The sequence below is a fragment of the Rutidosis leptorrhynchoides genome, chromosome 5 (assembly GCF_046630445.1).
Source record: "Rutidosis leptorrhynchoides isolate AG116_Rl617_1_P2 chromosome 5, CSIRO_AGI_Rlap_v1, whole genome shotgun sequence".
In the NCBI taxonomy this organism is placed as follows: Eukaryota; Viridiplantae; Streptophyta; class Magnoliopsida; order Asterales; family Asteraceae; genus Rutidosis; species Rutidosis leptorrhynchoides.
This window is the reverse complement of record NC_092337.1, coordinates 126126319-126146518: the sequence shown is the minus strand read 5'-3', so window position 1 is coordinate 126146518 and position 20200 is coordinate 126126319.

The window sequence follows — 20200 nt, the reverse complement described above, 5'->3', positions numbered from 1 at the left end:
TTACTTTACTTTTACTTTAATAATTCACTTTAATAATTCATACTCTAATAATTCACTTTAATAATTCATACTTTAATAATTCACTTTAATAATTCATACTTTAATAATTCATACTTTAATAATTCACTTTAATAATTCATACTTTAATAATTCACTTTAATAATTCATACTTTAATAATTCACTTTAATAATTCAAAAATCTATTATAAATAAAATTCAATAGGTTTCATTATTTCATAGAAACTTGAAAATATATTTCTCTAAACTCTCTCAATCGATTTATATATATATATATTTGCTCTGTATTATTTCAAGATATTATTAGTATACATAAAATATTACGACAGAGTGCTGTCCGAGTGATTTCAAAATAGTTTTTTTGAATAAGTCGAAGCTAAGGAAATTATGGGTTATAGCTATGGAGGTGATGGGTATGGTTCATGCGTATGCTCGTGAGGTCAATCTAGTGTTTATCATCTCTGTTGCGTCTACGTACTTTCCTGCAATATTGAATCTCAATATTGATACGTTCGTGAATCCGAGGCCAACCTTGCACTTGTTAAATGACGTTATATGTATTTTTACTACGAAATACAGTATGGTGAGTTTCATTTGCTCCCTTTTATATATATTTTTTGGACTGAGAATACATGCGCTGTTTTTATAAATGTTTTACGAAATAGACACAAGTACTAAAACTAATTCTACGTGGGTTTAAACCAGAAATATACCCTTAGCTTGGTAACATTAAACTACTTGTCTATGTACGGTAGGTGCGAATCCTAAAGATAGATCTATTGGGCCTGACAAACCCCATCCTGACTATGGGATGCTTTAGTACTTCGAGGTTATTTTAAACACACCTGACCTGGTGTACTTCAGATGGTAAAACATGAACGTTAAGGCTTGTTACCGGGTGCCTACAACTTATAGAATACTTTTATACACTTGCGAGTGTACATATATTTGTAAACAGAAATCTTGTGGTCTATTAATATATTGAAATGATTGTTATGATAAACCTGTGAACTCACCAACCTTTTGGTTGACACTTTAAAGCATGTTTATTCTCAGGTATTAAAGAAATCTTCCGCTGTGAATTAGCTCATTTTAAGAATATTACTTGGAGTCATTCATGACATATTTTGAAAAGACGTTGCATTCGAGTCATTGAGTTCATCAAGATTATTATTAAGCCAATTATAGTTGGATGTATTATGAAATGGTGTGCATGCCATCAACTTTCGTTGTAAAGAAAGTTTGTCTTTTAAAAACGAATGCAATGTTTGTAAAATGTATCATATAGAGGTCAAATACCTCGCGATGTAATCAACTATTGTGAATCGTTTATAATGTATATGAACGGGTCCTTTCAGTTGGTATCAGAGCGGTGGTCTTAGCGAACCAGGTCTTGCATTAGTGTGTCTAACTGATAGTTGTTAAGATGCATTAATGAGTCTGGACTTCGACCGTGTCTGCATGTCAAAAGTTTTGTTTATCATTTTTAGTCAGAAATCATCTACTTACCATCCTTAGAAAATTACCTGCTTATGATTCTTAGTCTAGACACATTTTATTGCATTGATTGCATAAATAGTGTATAGACAAAATTCATATCTTAGCGTATCTGCTAATTCATATCTTAGCGTATCTGTTACTGTAAACTTTGCCTGACATATTCAGTAAATTCCTCCGTAATCTACGAAACCTTTTGATCTATATAATTAGAATACCACCCGATAGCTGGAAAATCATTTCATATCGAAAAATTCTTTATTCAATCGTACGAAATAGATTTCGTCATTAGTTCAAGTCCCTCGGATTTCGAAATGGAATCCCACTCAAGTTCCGAAAGCAGTGTGACCGGAATGGATCAACCAATTAGTCATCATCTATTCTGGATGAATTGGGGATGGGTTCGTAGCCTCCTTAATCATTGGAGACAAGAAGAAGGTGATCCCTTCCATCCACCACATTGCCCTCTTGGCGAAGAACCTGAAGCACTTACCGGCGAACCTATCCGAAACACCATTTTCTCTCTTATTTCTAGAGTATCTCGTCACGATTACATACTACAACAAATTCTAGATTTTATTTATCCATTCGTCCGAACCGACAATCACCCCGGTGTAATAGAAGAAGTCAACGAGCTTCGCGCTCGGGTAGTGGCTTTGGAGAATATGGTGCAAAGGTTACAAACACCAGCAGCAGCACCAGTAGCATAAACAGTACCACCATCAGCAACACCAACAGTACCATCACCACCACCAACAACAACATCCACATCCCACACCACAACATCACAATCTGTATCTCCAACATCAACGTCATACGCCCTGTAAATATCCCGGAATATCAACAACAACAAACGATGAAGTATTAATTCATAAACTTCATTGAAGAGATATCTCTGCGGCAGTTATGTAATCTTCAAAATCTTAGAGATTATTTAATTCTGACTGTAAATCGGATGAGTGAACGGAGATGGTAGAGTAGAAACTTTGATCGAAAATGGTGTACGATTTACAAGCTAGAATTGTTTTACCAACAGCATCAACAGGACCGTAGCATCATCAACACAGTCAGTGCCGTCAGTATCATCAGAATCAACAGCACCTGTAACATCACAAACTCTGTCAGTTCAAGACTCATTGTGGACATCATTACGAATCAACAACAAATATATTATATCAACGAGTTATGAAGTATTAACTCATTTCCAATCGAAAGATTTATATGTATATTTTATATGTATAAATTTTTAAACCATAATAAATCTTCCCGTACTAAGCTATTATGTGTGAATCTTAACTACTCAGTTAATTCATATTACAAATATGCAATGATGTACGTCCTTCGTCCGCAACTTAACCATCGTTAATTACAATCTCTGTCTCAATTCAATAAAATTCCAATTCATAATAAATCAAGTGTATTATTCGAATATATGTTTGATTTTACACTTTCATCATCGATGTACTCGAAACTTTTCAAATAACATCATTCGTATCTTGCGAAGTTCACAAGAATTTCACGAAAACCAACATATAACAAAGTAATGATTCATAATTTCAATATTATTGAAGAAATACTTTTGCAATTTATAAAGTTTTAGGGATTACTCAATTCTAGTTCCAACCATAAAACAAATGAGTTTTATTTAATATTAACTCATTAAATCTATATTACATCTAAAGAAAATATACACATATATTTTCAGAAAGACTGTAATAAACTTCTTTTTGTACAAAATATTAATTGTGAATTTTTTTAACGAGTAGGTAATACCCGAGAGATATATAAATTCACATTTAATATATTACATTTTTCGAAACTGATTCAGCAATCATCAACTATACTCTCTACTTTCACAACAATATCCATTCTTTCATATAAATCAAAACAATCATACTCATTCAAATTCAATTACATATTTTGATTTTGAAATCGCATAATTCAATTCGAAATATAACCAGTATCATCACTCTTAGATTCCTATATCTTTCAAAGCTATACTTTGACTTCAAAACTGTGTTAGAACATCATATGTATTAACGATTACAATATGTGCTCAAACCCTTCAAAATTCCTGAAGACACTTCAACTAAGGAACAATCGAGATGATGATCCAACCACATGTTACCCACAGTTATACACCTGAAAAACTCTCAAAACCCAAGTCATAGTTCGACACGTATCCGTGTTAGACCCTTTGGCATTTACTAGCTAAAATAACTTTTCAATTCCATTTCAAAATAGACAGTTTTGTCACAACTCCAGCAAGTCAACTTCGACTTCTCAATCAAAACAGTCTTATTATAACCTCGATAGATACGTTGCCCTTTTGCCAACGTTACCGGGGAATCGTTTATATTCACCACATTAACAATAAACTTACAAACAACTTCATTGATCTTTGACTTTACAAAAAAAAAAATCATTATAATTATCGAAACCCTATCATATACTCATTCGTACCTTATAACAAGAATTGCCATACCAATTATTGAGAATCAGCAATCAGTATTTTGAAACCTCGCAGCATGTCTACATCAACAATTACATATACACACAACGTCTACCTCCAAGACTTACATTCTTTGAATGAGAAATTTCTGAAAAACACCCTAAATTGCGAACCAGTTCTCGAAATTTTGAAAAATGCTGATGAAGCAGCAAAAACTGTAAACGACCTTAACAGTAAAAAGTTGGATGATAAAGGATAGTATATTGGCAAAGCTCAGAAAAAGAGAAGTTTTGGAACTGGAAAACGGATTGAGCAAAGTATGAAGGAGGCCGTGGACAAATCACAAAGGCTGAACCTGCCTTCAAAGAATCTAAATGATTCAGTACTTGCTGAAGTCATTAACAAATACCTTGCTCCTGACTCTAAACCCCTGCGGACAATATCCTTCATCATCCTCTGATATTAGACATTCAAAGATATCATCGTATCTTTCATTATAAATATCATCCATACTTCTGAAGATATTTTTATAATTATTCTTATCTGAAATCATTTACCTCTTCGCGCTATCTGTATTATATCATAAAAGAAACTATTTTAGTTTCTAAATTCTGAAACATTCGAGTTTAAAATAGGAATATTCTTGAAGAAGTGTTGGGAGCTGAAGCATGAGTTAGTATAATATAATGACACTTGATCAACGTGATTATATTACAGTAATTCATGCTGAGTTTCTAAATGGAACATGATGATTCACAGATCATAACGCCATCATGTGCTATGTTACACGACTCTTGTATTCTCTTTGATCTCTAAATATCAAGAGAATATTTCTTGATGATTCGGCCTTTTCTGAGGTATTCTGGTAATTTGACAAGTCAAGATCGTGACATTAAAATTTTCTTCCTAGAACACTAACAATGTTCATTCCAAAATTTATATCGGCGAATTCTGGACCATTACAAGCGGTGCTTAATCTCAAGAAGAAGAAACGAAAGGACAAAGCTCCGAACTAGAAATGGGAGTATAAATCATAGCAAATAGAAGAGAGCATTAACTGTGGATGACAATAATTATAGAAGAAGCAAGGACTTTGAAATATAAGGGAAGATATAAAACCCAACAACAACCCAGAAATCACAAACTGTATATATCAATGCATATAGCAATATAAAGACAGGAGAGAACTAAAAACACTATAAAACCAAGAGTATAGTAGAAGTAAATAGATTCTTCCGGAGGCAGATGAAAAAGAAGAGCGACAGACATGAAAGTGAGGAGTATATCAAGAATCAGCACTGGATGAAGCATATTGACAAATACTTTAAAATATGAGTTGAGAAGGTGTGAGTTGTAAGAAAACAAAGGAGGTGGATTTATAGTGAAATATCCGACAGAGAAATCAAAATGGATTATTGCATTAATTCGAAGAGGATCATAATTTCCTTAATCGCCGAATAATCAAATCCAATATAGATTATAAAGATTTTCTTTTCGGAGATCAATCGTGATGACGTCAAAAGATACGACGAATCACTATTATCTTATTTCATTCATTTACGATAACTTCACTCACACGCTTCGAGTAATCGAATTATTTTATCTATGCTTCTTGAACATGATAAAACTCTATAATCGTTATAATAACATTCTCATTGTTAGTCATGACGACCTCTATCAAATTTCGGGGACGAAATTTCTTTAACGGGTAGGTACTGTGAAGACCCGGAAATTTCCGACCAAATTTAAACTTTAATCTTTATATTATTCCGAAACGATAAGCAAAGTTTGTTAAGTTAAATCTCAAGAATTTTAAATGTGTTAATACATTCATTATAACCTCGACCAAATTCCGACGATTCACGAACCGTTATATATAAATAGATTTGTATATGTATATATATATTATAACTTGAGAATATTAATAAAGTATTAAACGTATAATACTTTACACGAACGTATTTGTTTCAATATGATTTTCGACAAAATTAAAAAAATATATATTAAATGATTGAATTATCAGAAACATTGAATTATGATTACAAGTCTCTGTTGAGAGGTCCACTATGATTTGAGAAAATCTATTCCTCTTAACGATATTCAGAATAATTTGTAAAGCTATTTATAAATAAAAACAAAAAGTGTCATTTACGAAAGTTAGATAAAAGTTAGTGGAGAATTGGTTTCCATAATATTCTATTAATCTATTTTCAAACGTACAAAGACGTTTTCAGTTTAAAAAGAACTTTATTATTAAAACGTATATAACTTTTATAAATATCTAGAATCACTTTTGACAACTCATTACTTAACCAGTATAATAAATATAACGATATTTATATTTTATTTCATTAAATATATATAACGATTCAAATTAATATTATATATATTTATACGCATATTATACATACATAGTTTTTATACTTTTACTATACTTTAACTTTATCTTTACTTTACTTTTACTTTACTTTTACTTTAATAATTCACTTTAATAATTCATACTCTAATAATTCACTTTAATAATTCATACTTTAATAATTCACTTTAATAATTCATACTTTAATAATTCACTTTAATAATTCATACTTTAATAATTCACTTTCATAATTCATACTTTAATAATTCATACTTTAATAATTCACTTTAATAATTCAAAAATCTATTATAAATAGAATTCAATAGGTTTCATTATTTCATAGAAACTTGAAAATATATTTCTCTAAACTCTCTCAATCGATATATATATATATATATATATATATATATATATATATATATATATATATATATATATATATATATATATATATATATATATATATATATATATATATATATATATATATATATATTTGCTCTGTATTATTTCAAGATATTATTAGTATACATAAAATATTACGACAGAGTGCTGTCCGAGTGATTTCAAAATAGTTTTTTTGAATAAGTCGAAGCTAAGGAAATTATGGGTTATAGCTATGGAGGTGATGGGTATGGTTCATGGGTATGCTCGTGAGGTCAATCTAGTGTTTATCATCTCTGTTGCGTCTACGTACTTTCCTGCAATATTGAATCTCAATATTGATACGTTCGTGAATCCGCGGCCAACCTTGCACTTGTTAAATGACGTTATATGTATTTTTACTACGAAATACAGTATGGTGAGTTTCATTTGCTCCCTTTTATATATATTTTTGGGACTGAGAATACATGCGCTGTTTTTATAAATGTTTTACGAAATAGACACAAGTACTAAAACTAATTCTACGTGGGTTTAAACCAGAAATATACCCTTAGCTTGGTAACATTAAACTACTTGTATATGTAAGGTAGGCGCGAATCCTAAAGATAGATCTATTGGGCCTGACAAACCCCATCCTGACTATGGGATGCTTTAGTACTTCGAGGTTATTTTAAACACACCTGACCTGGTGTACTTCAGAGGGTAAAACATGAACGTTAAGGCTTGTTACCGGGTGCCTACAACTTATAGAATACTTTTATACACTTGCGAGTGTACATATATTTATAAACGAAAATCTTGTGGTCTATTAATATATTGAAATGATTGTTATGATAAACCTGTGAACTCACCAACCTTTTGGTTGACACTTTAAAGCATGTTTATTCTCAGGTATTAAAGAAATCTTCCGCTGTGCATTAGCTCATTTTAAGGATATTACTTGGAGTCATTCATGACATATTTTGAAAGACGTTGCATTCGAGTCATTGAGTTCATCAAGATTATTATTAAGCCAATTATAGTTGGATGTATTATGAAATGGTGTGCATGCCGTCAACTTTCGTTGTAAAGAAAGTTTGTCTTTTAAAAACGAATGCAATGTTTGTAAAATGTATCATATAGAGGTCAAATACCTCGCGATGTAATCAACTATTGTGAATCGTTTATAATGTATATGAACGGGTCCTTTCATAATACCCGAGGAATAATTAGATTTCATCTTAATAAGTTACATTGTACATTCGTCGAAGCTGATTCAACAGTCATTTACTATCCTACTTACAACCACCGATATACGTATCCGTTCACCGTAGAATAACCATTTTCATTCAATTTCATATTTGGATTTTGACTTCCCAGAATCCAACAAGTGGCATATGAAGAAAACATATGACAAAATAAAATCTGTTAGAAACAAACAAATTAACTATGAAAAATTTTGTTAAGAATCCACGCTAACTGTTCCAGCTAACTGTTCCTAGCTAACTGATTACATTTTATTTATTGTAGTTTATTTATCGCAATTTAATTATCGCATTTTTATTTATCGTCATTTAATTTCTGTAATTATTTTACGCACTTTAAATATCGGGACACGTATACAATGTTTTGACATATCATATCGACGCATCTATATATATTATTTGGAATCACCATAGACACTCTATATGCAGTAATGATCGAGTTCTCTATACAGGGTTGAGGTTGATTCTACAATAATATATATAGTTTGAGTTGCGATCGAGTCTGAGAGGTATACGGGTCACGACACGTATTAATTAATTCGTATATTATATATTAAACTATATATGAATTATTGGACTGTTACTGTGGACTATCGACTGTGGACTAATGACATTGGACAATTAAAATGAATTAAAATATTGATTATAACATATGAAACTAAACATTTCTTCAAGATTGCCACTTGATTTCATTTTAAACCTCATTGTATCTCGACGATTACAATCAGCGTTCAAATCTATCATGATTCTTAAAAACACCTCAATCGAGAGGATAAACCAACCGCACTTCATCTACGGAAGAAAAGATTGATGCATATAGTTATGCACCTGAAAAACCCTCGGAAACTGATTAAACGTTTGACACGTATCTGTTCTAGCTCCTTTGACATTGTTATTACCGAAGATCGTTTTGCAATCACTTTCCAAAGTAGCTAATTTTGTCACAGCCCCAGCAAGCCAACTCCGACTTTTCATCCGAAACAACTTTATTATAACCGCGATATATATGCGTACTCTTTATTGTTACTGGGGAACCTTTTATATTCCACAATATTACCATCAGCGATTAATCATTCTAAAAACACAATTCTCCTGAAACTACCTCGGTTTGATAACCGATGACCCAGATCAATTAACTTTGAAAATGCTGACGAAGCAGCATGTTGTAGATGATCTTAATGGCCAAAAGTTTGATGATAAAGAAAGGAGTGTTAGGAACGCTAGATAGAAAATTTAGTACCGAAAAGCGGATTATGTGAAACTATGAAGAATGCCGTGGACAAATCACAAAGAATAAGTTTGCCTTCAAAGAATCCAAATGATTATGTGCCTGCTGAAATTGTTAGCAAACATCTTATTTCTCATTCTAAACCTTCACAGACAAATCTTCTTCATCATCCATTGATATTAGAAATTCTAAGATATTCTCGTATGTTCTATTATAAATATCCTCCATATTTCTGGCGATATTTTCACAACTATTCTTATCTGAGATCATTTATCTCCCCGTAATATCTGCAACATAAAAGAAACTGTGTTAGTTTCTAAATTCTGAAACCTTCGAGTTTAAAATATGAATGTTTTGAAGTAGTGTTGGGAACTGAAGCATGGATTAGTATAATATAAAGACACTTGATCAACGTCATTATATTACAGTAAGTCATGCTGAGTTTCTAATGAAGCATGATAATTCACAGTACCATCATCATGTGCCATTTACACGACTCTTACATTCTATCTAATCTCTAAACATATCAAGAGAATATTTTTCTGGATGACTCGGTCTTCTCCAGGGTATTCTGGTAATTTAACAAATCAAAATCGTTCTATTACCATTTTCTTCTTAGAGCATTAGCTATGTTCATTCTGAATTTCATATCTATGAATTCCGGACCATTACTCGCTTGACTCGAAGTCGGGAAGAGAAAACGAAAGCATGAAGCTCCGAAAAATAATGAAGAATATAAACTTCAATAATAACCCCAAAATTACAAACCGTGTATATCGATGCAGATAGCAATATAGAGACACGGGAGAATTAGAAACACTATAAACACAAGAGTATAGTAGAAGTAAATAGATTCTTCTGGTGGTAGATGAAAAAGAAGAATGACAGATATAAAAGTTAGGAGTATATCAAGAATCAGGACTGGATGGAGCATATTGATGAATGCTTTAAAGTAAGAATCAAGGGAGAAAGAATAGAAGGTGTGAGTCGTGGAAAATAAGGAAACGAATGGATGAATTTATAGTGAAATATCCGACAGAGCAATCGAAACAGATTATTGCATATAATCAAAGAAGATCCTGATTTCCTTAATTACCAAAGAACCAAATCTTATTACGTAAGATTCTCTTTAAATCCCTTAAATCCCGAAAATCAATCATAACTACGTCATCGGTTAAGACGAATATATTTTACTCATCTCACTCTTTTACGATAGTCTCATTTATATTTTTCGCATAATCGAATCGTTTTATCTACATTACTCGATGATGATAAAACTCCATTATCACCTTATATTTTTCATAAAAACCTTCTTATTGTTATCCATAACAACCTCTATCAAATTTCGGGGACGAAATTTCTTTAACGGGTAGGTACTGTAATGACCCGGAATTTTCTGACCAAATTATACTTATGAGATTAATATTTACATAAATTAAACCATACCAACATGATAAGCAATCCAAATTGTTGAGACTTGTGTTTTTGAAAAGAGTTTTACACAACGTTTGACCGTCCAATATGACCGATGATATCACGAAATATATAACATACGATAATTATACGTTTGTGTATATATATGTATTTATATATATTTAACATGATCTAAGGATGGTTTAACATCTCATTGTGTACTAATGACAATGAGTTATATGTATATTTTGAAACTACTAACTTAAGTTTTCAAAACGTTAATTATACGTAACATTCTTTGATATATATACTTATAATCTATAATGCTTATACATGTATCGTATATATAATGTATTTAATCACTTTTTAAGGACTTAAATACATAAAACAATATAAGTATATTCACAAAAGATAGCTATATTTGAATTCTCGTTCCGTTTCCTCAAAATTTCTTTACGTATATCTAGGGTATATGTACCCGTATCATACCCAGCTTCTATACGTATTTACTATTGGTATATACACATCAAATCAACATCCTAATCAACATAATTACTGCCCTAGATATGAGGTAACTAGAATTTGTCAAGTAGTATGAATTATTAGTAAGAAAACAAAATTAGGAATCCTTTTCTTTCTTTATAAACTAAAAACATTTTTATAAATGAACACCATTTCTTCACTCCATTTTCTCATACCTACACCCCCATTTCTCTCTCAAAAAACTCCTAACTTCATACTTGATCATCTCCAAGCATTTTCCCCATCATTTAGCTTCAATTACAAGCCTTAAACACCATAAGAAAACTCTTTCAAGAACATATCAAAATAACCACCCATTTGAAGAAGTTTACTTCTAACCTTTTGATCTAACTCCACCACTCTTTGATTCCAAGATTATTTCTTATCTTTTGCAGTAACTTTGTCCAAGTAACTTGAGGTAGTAACCTTGTTCATAATCTTATTCAATTCATATTCATATAGCTATCTTATTTTGTGGTATAATATTTTAACAACAAGAACATTGTTTGAATGATTTCAAACTTGTTCGCAAACTAAATAGATCCTTCTAACTTGACTTTTAAAATACTTCAAGATCTGTAATATATCATCATGATATGCTAACCTAACAAGATATAACTTGGTTTTACAAAGAACATCTTAAAAACCGAATTTACGTCGTCGGAGTGCAACCGGGGGTTGTTTTGGGTTGGATAATTAAAAACCATCTTGAACTTTGAATTGGAAGTTCATGTTTTGGAAAAATGATATTTCTTATGAATATGTTAACACATAAAAATTTCATGGTTTAACTCAAAGTGTAAGTATTTTTAGAAAAATGATCATTAAATGTTGTTTTTATGATGGAAAATGATCACTTTCATAAGTTTCACCAAAGTTTGACCAATAACCTATGATTTCGAATACAAACTAAGGTATTTTCAATTCATATTCTTAAATTTTGACTCGATCCAAGGAAGTGACAAGTTGAACCAACAAAAACGGAGTTGTAATGAAGAAACTACGACTAAAACAAGATTGGGTATCCGAAGCTAGTTTAGCTACGAAAAGATTTGGAGAAAAAGTAAATTAATCATATATTTTCTAATTAATATGATATTTTATATATAATTACTTATGATTTGATTTTATATATTTCAGGACCACCTGTAAACAACACGAGAAGATTAATCATAAGACCTCATGATTGTACGCAACACGTCATTTGACAACACGGTACTTTATATACGCAACACGTCATTTGACAACATGGTACCATGGGTCGAGATTAATTCTGATCAATACGAATACGATAGGGTCTTTATTTATTTTATTTAAGCAACTAATTGTGGACCACTAACATCGGACTACTAACTACGGACTAAGAAAATATTAAAAGTATTAAAAGTATATATATATATATGTAACGATTACTTAAAAAGAAAATATGTTGATATATTATATATATGGTTAGGTTCATGATATCTATCGGAGACCAAGTCGAATTAAATACCTTCAAGGCAAAAGTGAGTTTCATTTGCTCCCTTTTTAATTGCTTTTGCAATATATATTTTTGGGCTGAGAATACATGCGCTGCTTTTATAAATGTTTACAAAATAGACACAAGTACTTAAAAATATATTCTACGTTGAGTTGTACCACTGGCATATTTCCCTGTAGCTTGGTAACTACTATTTACATGGGTATTGTAAACTCGAATCCTGTTGATAGATCTATCGGGCCTGACAACCCCAACCGGACTGGACGACCAGTATTCAACAGTTGCACAGTACTTCGTTTTGGTGACTACACTTGGTGCGGTGTAGTGAGATTTCATAATAAAGGGAATATGCGACGTTGATTAAATGTTAAGTATGGTTACCAAGTGCTCAACCACTTAGAATGCTTTACCTACACTTGCGAGTGTATTATGTTTATGATTATGAAATCTTGTGGTCTATTAACATATTGAAATGATTATTAAGATAAACCTATGAACTCACCAACCTTTTTGTTGACACTTTAAAGCATGTTTATTCTTAGGTACGAATTAAGTCTTCCGCTGTGCATTTGCTCAATATAAGGACATTACTTGGAGCCGATCATCGCAATGGGACCAAATGTTGATGACTTCGTCCAGGTGGATTAGAACGGGTCCTTTCATAAAATGTGCATGTATTCGCAGTTCCCAAAATAGTTAAAGTAAAAAAGGGATGCTATAACTCACAGTGGTAAAGTAGTGGTAAAGTCGAGTCGGGAAATAAGCAAGTACGTAGGTCCGGAAAGTCCTCAACCTAAGTCAAATAGTACTAAGTCAGTAAATTGTCCCAATAGGTTTAAATGTATGTAAATTAGGTCTTAAAGGTCATCATCATTCATCATCAAACAAAAGGTGTAAAGTAAGTTTCGTTTATGAAAGAAGTTTAAAACAAAGGCTGACTTCGGTCAGTCACCACGACCTCAATACCTATTGAAATAAGCTGAGACCAGTGGCCCTGGCTCCGTATATGAATCCTTTAGTTGTGGTAAAAATTCCAGAAGCAAACTCATCTTCGTTTGACCGTGGCGAAGGTCTAAGTGCAAGTAGGTCAGAATTTTCAGCACAACGTTAAAAGGACATAGTGACGATCGGAGGGCCATAAATCCTAAACCGTAACTCGGATTAAGATGAGTCCTAAATGAAAAGTTATCTACTCGAACAGGGATAACAGAAAATCATCTTTATAGTAGCCCAGGTCGTACTAATCAGACCCAAAAACTGTAAACAGTAGGTTCCGGTGGGTTCTCGGTGCTCGATGCTTATCACGGTTCTCATCCTTGATGCATATAGCTTCAAGTGTACAACTCGTTGATGTGTTTGCATTATCTTAACCAAGGTTTCACCATCATAACACTTGTTTAAGTCTAATACATGTAGCACAACTCAATTAAGTGTTGTATGTAGTTTGATGAACCAAAGTTAAATCAAAGTCTTAGATTTAACACATACATGAAATATAAAAGTAATATTGAACTACAAACTTGAAAGCAAACTAACTAATCAAGATCTTAAGATGTAGAACATAGTTCTTAGTTAGATCTTGAAGATCCAAGACCCAAAGGTCTAGATCTAAAGTTATTAAGTTAAATCTAACACAAGTGTATGAAGTTATAACTAAAAAGTTATACTTCCATGTTCTTGAACTTTTAAAGTTAACTTTAGTTCAAGAAAAATGAGATCAAAGTTAACTAGTAACACTTGACCAACAACAACATGATTCATGAATTTAAAAAGTGCAAGAAATGAAGTAATAAACTAAATAAACAAGTAACTAGTTCATTGTTGTTCATACTTTAAAGATTCAAGCCAAAGTCTTGATCTTTAAGAAAAGTAAACTTTAAGTTTACTAACATGAATTACAAGTATGATTTTACAACATATGAACTTACAATCTTTCAAACATTAAATGTAGAACATAAACTAGAAAGTTTATGTTCTTGTATGTCTTGTAAGAACAAGTTGATATGAAGAATCAAACTAACAAGTTTGATTCTTAATAATTAGTAAGTAAACAACAAATAACTACAAGTAAGTAAGTAATAAACAAGAACAAGTAAATAAACAACAACAAAGAATAAATGATGATGATGATTATGTTTGTATATGTTACGGTGTTGACAAAGAAGAGAGGAGAGAAAGAATCTTGATACTTACAATCTTAGAGAGAAAAGATGAGAGAAAAATGAAATGCAATTTTGAAGTGTGAGTTTGAAATGAGGGAATGCAAGATAAAGTAATACAAAAAGTGAAACAAAACTCCCTCCAAGGCCATTGTAGGCCGACGGTTTGTACAAGGGAAGGGGAGGAGAAAGATCCACAAGGTAATCTCATGTAAAGGTTTAAAAGATGGTTATAAGATGGCATGGTGTTGGAACATGGTGTAACTAAGTAAGTAACAAGACTCTATAAGCATTAAACTACCTAGTTAAGTCTTAAGTGATACTTACATAATAAAATGGGCTAACTAGTCCATTAAAGAAGTAGAGTGGGCTCTTAAGTCCATTAACACTAATCAAAGCCCAAGTTCAAGTATTTAATAAGTTAATCCAACAAAAGCCCAAGTAATTAACTAGTATCCATAGTTAATTAAAATGATTAATAAAACTTAATCATGAATATAAATAATATCTGAAAATATTATTCGTGAAATGTACATGTGTCACAAAGACGTTTCGGGCATTTAAAGTCAAGTATGGTAACAAGTAAATGTATATAAACAATATAAACAATACATTCATTAAATCAAAAGTATTAATAATAATATTAATAAGTAAACGTTGGAAAATTCAGGGTCGTTACATTACCCACCTGTTAAAGAAAATTTCATCCCGAAATTTTAAGCTGAGGTAGATGGAGGAGTTGGGAAAAGGTGAGGATACTTCTGCATCATTTGATCCTCTCGCTCCCAGGTAAACTCAGGTCCTCATTTGGCATTCCATCGTACTCGAACGATCGAAATCTTGTTGCGTTTTAAAGTTTTTACCTCACGGTCCATAATTTCAACAGGCTCTTCCACGAAGTGGAGTTTGTCATCAATAGTAAGTTCTTCAAGTGGTATGATAAGTTCGGGTGCAGCAAGACACTTCTTCAAATTTGACACGTGGAAGGTAGGATGAACTGAGCTCAATTGTGCTGGTAAATCCAAACGGTATGCAACGGGTCCAAAACATTCCAAGATTTCGAAAGGACCAATGTATCGTGGGTTCAACTTTCCACGTTTTCCAAAACGGATCACACCTTTCCAAGGTGCAACCTTCAACATTACACGGTCGCCCACGTTGAATTCAAAGTCTTTACATTTAAGATCAGCATAACTCTTCTGACGATCGCGGGCAGTTTTGAGTCTCGCTTGAATCTGAGCAATCTTCTCTGTTGTTTCGTGGACTATCTCGGGTCCGGTGATTTGCTTTTCGCCTACATCAGCCTAACAAATAGGAGATCAGCACTTGCGGCCATACAATACTTCAAAAGGTGCGGCATTAATGCTTGAGTGATAACTGTTGTTGTAAGAAAATTCGATGAGTGGCAAATGCCTTTCCCAGGCCTTTCCGAAATCAATGACACATGCACGCAACATGTCCTCCAAAGTCTGAATCGTTCATTTACTTTTCCCGTCGGTCTGTGGGTGATATGCAGTACTCATGTCGAGGCAGGTTCCCATGGCTTCTTGCAAAGAACGCCAAAATCTAGAAGCAAAACGGGGATCGCGATCTGAGATGATCGATAAAGGTACACCATGACGAGATACAACCTCTTTGATGTATAATTGAGCAAGTCTCTCCATCGTATCCGTTTCCTTCATAGCCAAGAAGTGTGCAGATTTGGTAAGGCGGTCAACAATAACACAAATAGTATCGTATTCGCCCACCGTCTTTGGCAGCTTGGTGATGAAATCCATTATGATCCTTTCCCACTTCCATTGTGGGATTTCCGGTTGTTGAAGTAATCCAGAGGGCCTCTGATGCTCGGCCTTAACTTTTGAGCAAGTCAAACACTTACCAACATAAGTTGCAACGTCTTTCTTAAGATTCGGCCACCAATACTGTTCTTTAAGATCGTGGTACATTTTGCCCGCTCCGGGGTGAATCGAATATCTCGACTTGTGGGCTTCATCAAGTATAAGGTTTCGTAGATCTCCATAAAGAGGTACCCAAATTCTTCCGGCATAACATCGGAGTCCAGACTCCCTAACCTCGAATCGAGAGACAAGTATGTTCAAATGTTCATGAGATAAATTCTCCTCCTTGAGAGCCTCATCTTCGGCTACTCAGATTTGGCTGTTGAGATTCGAATGGATGGTGATTTTCAGTGCCCGAACACGAAGAGGTGCCATCCTCTCCTTTCTGCTCAAAGCATCAACTACAACATTGGCCTTGCCAGGGTGATAGCGAAGTTCACAATCGTAGTCGTTCAGCGTCTCGATCCATCGACGCTGCCTCATATTCAGTTGCTTCTGATCAAAGATGTGCTGGAGACTCTTGTGGTCGGTGAAGATAGTACTCTTTGTTCCATAAAGATAGTGTATCCACAGTTTTAATGCAAAGACAATGGCTCCAAGTTCGAGATCGTGAGTAGTGTAATTTTGTTCGTGAATCTTCAGTTGACGGGAAGCATAGGCAATAACCTTTGATCTTTGCATTAGTACACAACCAAAACTACTTTTCGAAGCATCGCAATAAACAACAAAGTCGTCACTGCCTTCAGGAAGAGTTAAGATAGGTGCGGTGGTCAACTTTTTCTTCAAAGTTTGAAATGCTGATTCGTGTGCGGGTTCCCAAATGAACTTCTTCCCTTTGTGAGTCAGTGCGGTCAAAGGACGCGCAATCAGAGAAAATCCTTCAATAAACCTTCGGTAGTAACCGGCAAGACCTAGGAATTGGCGAATGTGAGTCGGGGTAGTGGGGGTCTCCCACTTGCTGATAGCTTCAATCTTGGTGGGATCAACTTTGATACCCTGGTCACTCACAACATGACCCAAAAATTGGACTTCCTTCAACCAAAATTCACACTTGGAGAATTTGGCGTAAAGTTGCTCCTGTCTCAAGAGTTCAAGTACTAGTTGGAGGTGTTGCTCATGCGCTTCTTCACTCTTAGAGTAGATGAGGATATCATCTATGAAGACGATAACAAACTTATCCAGGTTCGGCTTGCAGACACGATTCATGAGATCCATGAATATGGCAGGTGCATTGGTTAAACCGAATGGCATCACGAGGAACTCATAATGACCATAATGAGTTCTGAACGTAGTTTTCATCACGTCACTTTCCTTCATCCTCAACTGGTGATAACCGGATCGCAAATCGATCTTGGAGTAAACACTCGATCCTTGAAGTTGATCAAAAAGATCGTCAATGCGGGGAAGAGGATACCGATTCTTGATTGTCAATTTGTTGAGTTCACGGTAGTCGATACACATTCGGAAGGATCCGTCCTTCTTCTTCACAAACAAAATAGGTGCGCCCCAAGGCGAGAAACTTGGTTAGATAAATCCACGGTCTAGCAGTTCTTGTAATTGGCTCTGTAACTCTTGCATCTCGGAAGGTGCGAGTCGATAAGGTGCGCGAGCTACAGGTGCCGCTCCTGGTACTAAATCGATTTGAAACTCTACTGCTCTCGGCGGCGGTAATCCAGGCAATTCTTCGGGAAAGACATCGAAAAATTCGTTCACAATTCGAACATCGTTCACGCTCTTCACCTCAGTTTCTACCATTTTCACATGTGCTAGGACAGTAAGACATCCCTTCTTCATGATCTTTTGCGCTTTCACGCAACTAATGAGGTTCAGCTTTGAGGTACATCTCTCTCCGTAAATGATCAGTGGCTCACCATCTCCTCGTGGTATACGAAGAGCTTTATCTCCACAGATAATGTCAGCCTTTATCTTGGTCAACCAATCCATACCATCGATCACGTCAAAACTTCCCAATTTGATGGGTATCAAATCAATTTCGAAATCTACACCAGCTATGTTGATAATAGATCCACGATTAATATGGTCAACTTTCTCAAGTTTTCCATTAGCGACCTCGACAAGCATACTTTCCTTTAACGGAACTAACGACCAATTAATCTTATCGCAAAAGTGTCTACATACATAACTTCTATCGGCACCAGTATCAAATAAGAAAGAAGCTAATAAATTGTTGATAGTGAATATGCCTGTCACCAAGTCAGAATTCTCACGTGCATCCCTTGCATTAACGTTGAAAGCTCTACCACGCGGTGGTCTGCCGTCTTTTCTTTCGTTGGGGCACCCATTTCTGAAATGGCCCATTTATCCGCATTCGTAGCACTTTTTAGGTCCATTGGTGTTCGGCTTCCCATTCAAAGTGGTGACCTTGCAGTCCTTACCGATATGCCCAGTCCGTTGGCACTTTTCACAAACAATGTTACAATACCCAGTATGGTGCTTGTAGCACCGCTTACATTGTGGTAAGGTTCCCTTGTAGTTGGGGTTAGAGTTCCCACCGTTGTTGTTTCCTTTGAAACCCTCATGTCGTTTTGCCGGGTTTTGATCATAGGTCCTTCCCCTGTTGTTATCCAATTTTCGTTTATCACTACTACCCGCTTCAGACTTTGCCTTTTCCAGTTCATCGATGATGATTTGATTCATTAAAGTATGTGCTATGCGCATCGCTTCCAGGACATTGGGTGGCTTGGACGAGGTGACGTTTCCCTTAATGGACTTAGGAAGTCCCCACAAGTATCTCTCCATACGCTTGAATTCCGGGGTGACCATGGTAGGACACATCAGGGCTAGTTCCAAATATCTACGATTGTACCCATCGAGGTCGTTCCCTACAACCTTCAACTGCATAAATTTAATCTCCATCTTCTGGATCTCGGTCCTAGGGCAATATTCCTCAATCAGGGCCCCTTTGAATTCCTCCAATGGGGTAGAAAATGCCTCATCAATACCTTTTGCTTGAGCCAACGTGTTCCACCATGTTAGTGCGCCGTCTGACAGCGTGCATGAAGCAAACTTGGTTTTATTTACCTCTGAACAGTTACTAACTCGAAACACAGATTCTAATTTCTCGAACCATCTAGTGAGACCAACCGGCCCCTCTATTCCACTGAAGTTGTGGGGTTTGCAGCTTTGGAACTCTTTGTACGTACACCCATTACGAATGGTCTGGATAACCGGTGGCGGTGCACCTTGGAGGTTCCTTTCCGCTAAAGCTGCAGTGACTCGTTCATTGATCATATCCTCGATTTGGGCTGCGGTAGGTGTTGATCGTCCATTGGCCATGGTGTTCTAAACAAAAATTTTGACTCCAGTCAAAATCCAGTATTCAAATAGTAATAATACAGTATATGGTAACCAACATGGAATCAACACATCACATGTTTATTAAGTAATGCAATCCAGGTACAAATACCACAGAATCATACAGTAACGTAAATAGAACACCGTGCAAGAATTAAATAACGCAAAGTTCCATTCATTAATAATAATAAGTTGCATACATTCGCATAGTTTCGTACAATACAAAAGTGAAACATAAAACTACAACTAGATTACATAATGAAATCTACTACAAAATCCCTACGGTGATGGTGG